Raw genomic sequence first — 9039 nt, forward strand, 5'->3', positions numbered from 1 at the left:
ATTTTTAATTATAGGAAATGTGTTTTTCTAAGGTACATAAACTTTTGGGATTGACTGTATAGCCAATACAGAATTTCCATCTGGCGAAGACTACAATAAAACAGACGACGATCACACTGTCGCAATGAGTCCAGCGACAAGGCACGAGTTTAATAACGCTTAACTTTATTGTCGAAGAACTGCTACAGAAATTTCATTTTTCATTGCTGAACTGTTCTGCAATCAAAAAATTCGTTCTCTTTTATGTCGTTACACGTACAAAACACATTCGGCTGTTTGTAATAGTTCAGCGTGGCGTTTCAAGCTGTTATTCCCTGCCGGGATCGTTCAACTCGAAAGTACGTCCTCTCGCACTGCCAAGACAATTTCCCAAGTCTCGGTCGCGGAGGGCTTTAGCCGCCAAAAAAAAAAAACATTCTTGCATAACACTCTTATGTACCGACAGTTTTTCACAATGATAAATCCCTCCCCGACGGTGAATTTTTTCTCGTATTCCTTTTTTCTTTCCACCGCGCTGATAATTTCAAGGCAGACGGTGAATAGCCGGGGACTGCCACTTTTCTTTAAGTCTGCCATGCTCTTCAGCGGTTAAGCTCTCCTTCGTTGCTTTTTCTCTTACTTGGCTTGGGATAAGAAACCCTTTCTACGGCTGTTACCGTAGAATGCCATCGAGAGACAAGAACGAAGGGTGAAACGTCTTCATAACTTTGTCCAAATTATTCTAAGTGACGACTATGTTCCAGCATTTCTCGGTATCGATTGTCAAAAAAAAGAAGAATACAACGTATGTCAATTTATGTCAAATACCAGAGTAACATGATATAAATTACTCGAAATTTAAAAATAAAAATAGCAGGTGGTAAAGTGTTAATTTGATGCAAAAATTCGTTCCGTATTTTCGATCGAGAATCGCGGGATGGACATTTGACAATATGGAACAATACATAAATGATTCAATTCTTAAGAATTGAAACTGAAATAAAAATTCGATATTTATTTAAAAATAATATTGAGGTTGGACCATGTTTTTAGTACTTGGAAACGTCAGCCTAATAATTCTTTTAATTGGAATATTATTAAACTTTGACATACTGGTTTAAAAATATAGAAGAAATACTTATAAAATGGTCTAAAATATACCGACAGTGTCGTGACGTGAACTAGCCAAATGAGATATTATTTCCTAAAATTATTCGTTCCATCTTTTCTTTCTATCAAACGACATTTGTATTATTCATTAGATGACCTGATATTTTCGTTGTGAGAAATGGCTTACGAAAATATAGTTTGCTGAAAAGCGAGACAACTTTTGAACGGAAGTATATACGGCAATCGCAGTCGACTCAAATCGTTCCCATCGCCACAAATCGTCCGTAATGTTAAAGTTCGCGGATCTTATCTCGAAGTTCTCGAGAGATATCAGCGAACTGGTTCCACGTCTGTTGACAGTGTCAAGACACGGAGCACGTGGATTGGGTGCAGAGCCACGGGGTAAACGTAACGAGAAACGACGGGCCGAAGAAGCGAGAGACCAGAGACAGAGAACGAGAAAGGAAAAGGAGTTACGAGCGAACGAGTAGGAGAAAAGTAGGAGAAGTTTCTTGCAAGTTCGGCGGCGGCTTAACCCCTTGATGTCAGACTCCCTACTATGCATTTATTCACGGTAACGCAAATTACTTTTCTAATTCATTTCATGACTCACAAATTTCCGGCTGAAATACTGAATATTTCAAGGAATGTCCCATTTATAATCAGTAGCCCACTTCACTCAACAGATGTTCCCAACGTTTCCTCTTATCACTTAATGAATAAAACTGAACTGTACCTTCACAAATATAAATATAACGAATCGTAACATCTTTAAAAAACGAATTGAATACTTATTGCGAAGTTATCCGAGCTCTGAAGAAGATGATGATCCATTAGTTTATGAAATTTATGTAACTGAAGTTCCAAGTGCAGAGTTAATCCCGGGTTTTAATTAACGCTCGAATCTATGTACCAAGAATAGAATTCCTGCGTTCATTTCGCATGTTTGCTTCGAAAAGCTGGATATATCACCTTTTCATGTTTGAAGTTGACATCCGGTAACGAGATACCTCATACATACCGTCATATTTAACGCTGGCTTCAAGTAACAACTTACATCGGGTGCATTCGTGGCTCAAGCTGAATAAGAATATTTATTTAAGCGAAATCCTAATTTAGAAGTAAGATAATTATGAAGACACGATAAAACCAAGAAGTAATTCTTATTATTCATAATTACGCTGTCATTTACTGTCAGACAATAAAAGCAATACAAATTCAATTCAATCGTAAGAAATTACTACAATTGCTTGTGATAAGATTTAGCAAGGTCCAATATAAAATTTACTGATACAGATCGTCAAACGACAAAAATTGCATAAATCCAATACAAGAAATTATTACGACTGCTTATGTTAAGATTTCTTGCGTTAAGATAGAACGAGGTTCTATATAAAATTCCTGTCTCCAGCCCGACGTGAAGGAGTTAAAGGGAAAGGGGCAGCGAAGAGATTCGGTGAGACGGATCGCTCCGTTGGGTTCACCGCGTCCTCCTACCCCCGAACAATTTCGTCGAGCCGCCGCCGTCCCGTCCCGTCGCGTCGTACAGAAAGAGAGAGAGAGAGAGAGAGAGAGAGAGAGAGAGAGAGAGAAAGAGAGAGAGAGAGAAACCTCGCTCGATCCAACATACCCCACTCCCCAAAAATCTAGCCACCCTCTACCCCAGCCCATCCCTGTGTCGTCCCACGGTTACCACCACCTCCGGCAGTCCGTGCCCGTACAAAATTCAATCAATGCGCTAACGCGCAGGTCTCCTACGACTGTGCAGACTTCGCTCAGCTTTGCATCCCTCGATTCTTTCCCTCTTTTTTCACCTCTTATTTCTGGATCAACGTGTTCTAATATTCGACGAAAGAGAGATTCTAAACGGTTCGAGCTGTCGCACTTTCCCGAACGAATGAGGGTACGTACTAATAACCTGCCACGTTCCACTCATATCGCACTCCTTTGACAAATGAAGTCGACCCAACCGCAACGCTACGTACAGCGCATAGTAATCTGGCTTAATAGCGACCATACAGCTGTGAGTATTATCGTATCCTAAATTATGAACAGTATTCGATTGCACGTTACATTCATACGCGTCTACTAAACATTAGAAGAAAGACAGACGATAGTGTATCGTTCTATGAGCAAGTGAAAATGTAGATGAAGCAAAAAGATAAGTCCGTGATAAATTACTTCTTTGCCTACACCGAACGGTATTAAATAGTCTACGACGTGACAATGTTTCCGAGTCAATGCTCGAATGTCGAAACAAATGTTCTTCGAAATCGTGCCGTGAACTGGTGCACCGCGGCGCGTGCCAAATCGCTATCGACCGATCATTAATTTCGCAACAAGTAAAAAATCAGATTCTCACCGAATACATAGGCGGCTGTGAAATTTACTGGACCAACCATGGTGGCCGCGTGTACATAAAACGCGAAAGGGACTTTGCATATACACGCGTTCACACCAAAATTGTAATCGAGGCTAGGCGAATAATTTACATTTCGCCGAGCGTCGAACCCGACCGGAGCGCGTATGCCAATTCGTTAAAAGAATCGATTAACTGCTCGGCCAGTGAAAATATTTTCAAACGTTTACAGACGATTCATATTCAGGACGACGTTAGTCTCGGTTAAATCCTCTGTTCATTTTTCTTCATTAAAGTCGCCTCGTTGTAAGTATCATCCATTCTACTGTTTCCTCGCGTACGTACGTACGTACAGGCACTTCGTTTAACACAACGGCGACGTGGCGGCAATATTAAGCACGGGCCGCGTGTATCAGAATAGGTATGCACAAACTACACTTACACTTTTAAAACTAGTTAGACTATGTACGGAATTTCGTGGATGAAAGTAAAACCTCCTTACCGAAGTGCTAGTGGAATTTTCGAGATAGAATTGCGCGAGAGACGAACTTTTGCGTGACCGGCATACTCGATGGGAAAAGAATAAAGAAAAGACGAACCTCCGGCTGCGAGATAGAATTACCGACTTCGTTATAATAATTGGCTCCGACTGAACCAAATTCTATTGCAGTCGATTCGGAGTACATGAGAAAAATATAAATATCTTCATATTTAGAAATTTTACAACACAATCTACGACACAGTACTCAATTTAAGTAAGTGAGCAATTCGCAAAAAATTTACATTTATTATATTAATTCATATGACACGACATTTGCGTAAAACGTTGAGTAACTATTCTATTCAGTTTTTAATTTTAGTAATTATTGATACTTATTAAAATTACAAGCTGCGAGATAAATTGCTTCATAAATAATGATGTGCACGTTTGGATGAATTATCTTGTAATGCTTGTACACGCATTCTCAAATATCTACGATACTCCATCAATATAATCCTGATAATCGCATCTCGTTAAATTTTAGTACCCTCGCGTATGACACATACACACACACACGTGAATATAATATATTCATGAATTATTTTACGCGGATCTGTCTCGGCACTTTCTTAATCCCCTGTACATGGCAGTACGATTTATATTTATGTTAATGACCTACGATTAAGTTAAACGTGCTTAATTGAAAATCTACCGAAGTTCAAAGAAAGGATGGAATTGGAACTAGTCAGAAAAATTTTGCCCGCAATCTTGTCGAATGTGTACACAATTTAAAGTTCAAATTGAATCAGCCGTGTACGGTTAAACCTGACGAAACAACTAAATTTTGTTCTGTCGTTACGGTTAGTTTGCTCTAACGAGTTTGATTCCCGTGCGAAGAACCGTATTATACGAGCCGAGAATGTATATCGAGTTTATAAAAGGAAGGTAGACGCGTTACGTACGCTTAATAATGTACGTTTGTATTATTAGCGTCTATCATTGCCAATTTGCGACTGCATTGATTATTAAATTTACATTATTAAAATGAATTTAAATCCTTTTCTGGAAATTTCATGATTTTCAATCAACTTTATACAAATTATAAAAATTGATATTCATGAAAACAACTCCAAATAAATTTTATTAATTTAACATGGTAGTTGATTCATGATGTAAAAAAAAGTATTGTTTTATTGGAGATGAAACGTTCGATATAATTGAATAAAATCAGAGATAAATAGTGACACTGATAGACGTATTCGTAACCGAGCCGTGGAAAAGTTTTAACGAACATGGAAATGAAAACAACTTTTCCCGCCAGGCAGTTTCTAATTAGATTATACGGACAATAGGAGAAACGGCATATTTAAAAGATAAAATTTTATTAATATATCTACATAGAGAAACCAGCTCTCATGCGGAATCCTATAACTAGAAAGAGAAGGAAAAACGCGAAAAATGTAACGTCGAAGCTTGAAATTCTATTTTTTTCAAACCGATAGAAGAACATCCGATTTGCGCGACATAACAAATTGTCGGACGTGAAATTCGCGGATAAAAAGTATATTTCATCGAATCGCGAACGGTTGAATCGGACAGCGTGTCTCGTCCCAAGAATGAAACGTAGGCGTTTTAAACCGAATCGATTGAACGGAAAACGCACAAATCCCTGAAGCATTCTTTGTAACTGTTCAAGCATCTCCCAAAGGATTATCGATTGCGGCCGAAACCAGTGAAAAAGGCAAGACATTGGTCAGCCGTTCCGATACACGGAACGAATGTACGATAATCTTATGCATACGCACTGCCAACCGACAATTTATAATCGCTGTTTCGTTCCAAAAAGCAATTTCATAAAAGTAGTCCGAATTTCGCATTAATTGCGTGAATATTTTCGTTCAATAAGTAAGAGAGAAGTAAGAGAATTGTTTCAATTAAATTATGAAGAATTATTAAAAGAATTAGAAAGGAAATCCTTGATATTACACGAGTACAGGATGTATTACGAAAGTATTGATCTGCTGTTTTAGAACAATGAGAAACTCATATGAAAACGCGATGTCTACAAAAAGCAATAGCTCTTAAAAAGGATTCATCGGTACATGCATACATATATTTATAAGAATATTTCCATTGTTTTTAGACAGGAAATCAATGTTCAGCTGAAATATCTCCAATACATTGCATACAGATAATATATGTACACAGATGTCAAAGTGCCTAATATATCTCGGCTTTCAGCTTCCGGTTTTCATCCGGGGCCAAGTTCCTAACAGCTGAGTCAGACAACCTGTCTACGATACGAGGTTTACGTCGTTCGAGGGTCGAGTATAGCCTGGGACCAAAGATCAGGCGATAGAAGAGAGCCACTTCTAGGTGATAAGATGAACCGATTGCATGAAAGGGGGATAGGATCCTAAGTGAAAAACGATGGCAATCATCGGAGTTTGCGATTAAATTATTGGAGGAAACGGAGAATTATTGGTTCCCAGTGAATCAACACTACGTTCCCATTACTTTTATCAGCGCAGGGATAATATTTATCGATCACTATAATTCATAGAAACAGGTAGCTTTATTATGAGATTATTTGTGCCTCTCAAATATTTCATAAGTCGATAAAATATTATAACGAGAACTAGACAAATGAATTGTCGATAATTAAATTTTTGTCGAATAATAAAGCCGTAGAATCTGTCGATATTTCAAAGGGATTAATAAAAGACTTTTGGAACGTCAAGATTTAAGAGGAAAGCTCGATGATCCTAAAATATCGCCCTGCACATTATCGCATCCCCTGCCTAATCATCCAGACTAGCCAATATTTGCGTCACCGTAGTGTAAACTATATGCACGAGAATATTAGTCTCACGGCGAATACTCTCTCTCTATTTCGTCCCTTCTTTATATCCATCAGGTTAAGCTTACATAAGAAGAAGAAGAGTGCACCTATTCACAACGAAGACATTCGACGCCTTTTTGCACGAAGGTGACCGGCTGAGATCAACGCCCTCCAACACCACCCGAGTCCCTTTCAGGCACGCACGATACACCTTCGTAAACCCCCGCTGCGTCGAAAACTTCCCGCTTATTTGTAACTGAACAGCGAAAACTCTTCAGAAATTTGCGGACACATTTAGAAATCGAGAACTAATAATATAGGATTACGAATCATTGATGAAAACAGTACGAAGAAGAGATGCAATCGAGCAAAGAGAAAAATGACATACTTCGTAAGCAATAAATAAATAGAATTGTTCGGGTTTATTTAATCAGTGGTGAACCGTTTAGCCCAAGAGCATGTATGTAGAGAGATGCAGAAAATAAATAATCTAGACGACTGGTCACATGTACATCGTCAAGCTCGATCGAACCACGGTGTAACGTCCGAGCTTTCGGATTAGTGAATAAAAAGGCGCGGATAACAGAAAATCAGCGGTTGAACCAGGGTACATGTCGCTTCCGGTGATCTACTATCGCGGGCATACCGAAATCACGGGACTCCGTGGTCGCAACACACTTTCATCGGCGTGGCACGTCGTCCTGATAAAGCACACGATGATAAAACACACAGCACTCGCCGACGACGACGTCACGTCGAAATGCGTCACGCTCGCGAGAGGTCGTGCCGAAGCGGGCAGACCAGCCGGCTGTTTACAGGCGCCGCGAGAAAACGCTGCCAGAAATTAGCGGTTCGCGTTCGCGAAGCATCGCGCGGGTACGTATCGCGGGCGAAACCGAGATAATCGAGCACACACCGGTCGACGGCGGACTGTCACCGAACGGTAATCATCTCCACGTGTTCCAGCGACACAACCGACCCCCGGGGACGCGCGGCTCGTCGACGAAACCGTGAATTGGGAGAAGCGGAACGCGTCGATCGCGAACTACGCTCTGCGACATACTAGCATTCGTAGCTTGACGCCCACCCTCGGCCGGCATCGCTCTCCTTTCTCCACCGAGCAACCCCCGACCTCCCACCCTCCGGTCGCTCCGGCGGCCGTCCCTTGCCTTCCGCGCCCCTGGTCCAGATACGCGACACGACCAGCAACCCTCGCGTCGGAGGAACCAACGTTTTCGCAGTACATACCGCCAACGCCAGCAGCTGCCGATTGGTCTACAGCAGTCTGGGCCGAAGTCCCCTTGCTCTACTGAAAGATGTAACGGTGAATCAATCGTGACCCAACTTTAACCCTTTGCCTCACGATTCCCTCTCTTTCTTGCACTGGAATTATTTCACGGACTGAGAATAATACTGGCGTAAATCAGGCCACTGCTGTTTTCCCCAGTACGATGCTCCCTCCGTGTTTATCATTAGAAAAAATATCCTCTCACATTTTACTGTTGCCAACGAAATTTTGATGACTTTTTCAAAATTGACGATTTTAAGTTTTACATGGATGCATTACATTTTTCTAGCATAGATATAGGGAAGGTAAAACAGTGTTCTGTATTTGTGATACAGATAATTTCATCAATTTGAAGTGAATTTGAAATAATATTTCGACACTCTTATGGATTTTATCAATTTTGTAAATGAGTATCACAACAAATGACGGGACGCAATGAATTAATACAAGTACCTACTCGTCCCGTTCCAGCGGAACGCGTTTGATTTTACGAGCCGCGTTCACGTCTCGCAATATATAAAATTGAATGCCGCCCGATCGATCTTTTTTACTTTGAAGTTTTCAGTTGACCTCGATATACATCGACCAACTAATTCATTAAATGCTGAAAAATGGCGGAGATCAGAATGTACTAAAGCAAATATAACGCGAACTAATTAATCAATCCTCAACCCACTTGAATAGCGTCAGTCCGTCTATGTATACATTATATAACCGTCTGAATAGGCGGCGCGTGTACACAACTATGGAATACCCAGCCGGACTTGTTCTACTAAATGCAGGAGCAACAAATTGCCACAGGATAACACAGCATTCGTTCCAAATGACAAATTCTTGTGCGAAATTCGCGTTATACGCCTGCCCGCAACCTACATACATCAACGAAAATGAATGAAATACAATTTCAATAGAAATTTCCTTCTATTTATAGATATTCACGAAATGCAGATAGCATAATTTGCTCTGCTAAGATTATCTAA

The 9039-nt window shown here is 40.3% G+C and overlaps 1 long non-coding RNA gene across 2 annotated transcripts; it reads left to right on the forward strand.

The window, feature by feature from the left end:
- The first annotated feature begins 2780 nt into the window (after window positions 1-2780).
- LOC113464426 (uncharacterized) lies at window positions 2781-7510 on the forward strand. Of its 2 annotated transcripts, XR_003389277.1 has the most exons (3): window positions 2781-2992; window positions 6171-6498; window positions 6847-7510. It is a non-coding gene; the product is annotated as an uncharacterized LOC113464426 (long non-coding RNA). The 2 variants fall into 2 exon arrangements; XR_003389276.1 differs by lacking the exon at window positions 6847-7510 and having other exon boundaries at window positions 2788-2992; window positions 6171-6669.
- The last annotated feature ends 1529 nt before the right edge of the window (window positions 7511-9039 follow it).

The sequence above is a fragment of the Ceratina calcarata genome, unplaced genomic scaffold (genome assembly GCF_001652005.2).
Source record: "Ceratina calcarata isolate Rehan_Ccalc_2016 unplaced genomic scaffold, ASM165200v1 scaffold368.2, whole genome shotgun sequence".
Lineage (NCBI taxonomy): Eukaryota > Metazoa > Arthropoda > Insecta > Hymenoptera > Apidae > Ceratina > Ceratina calcarata.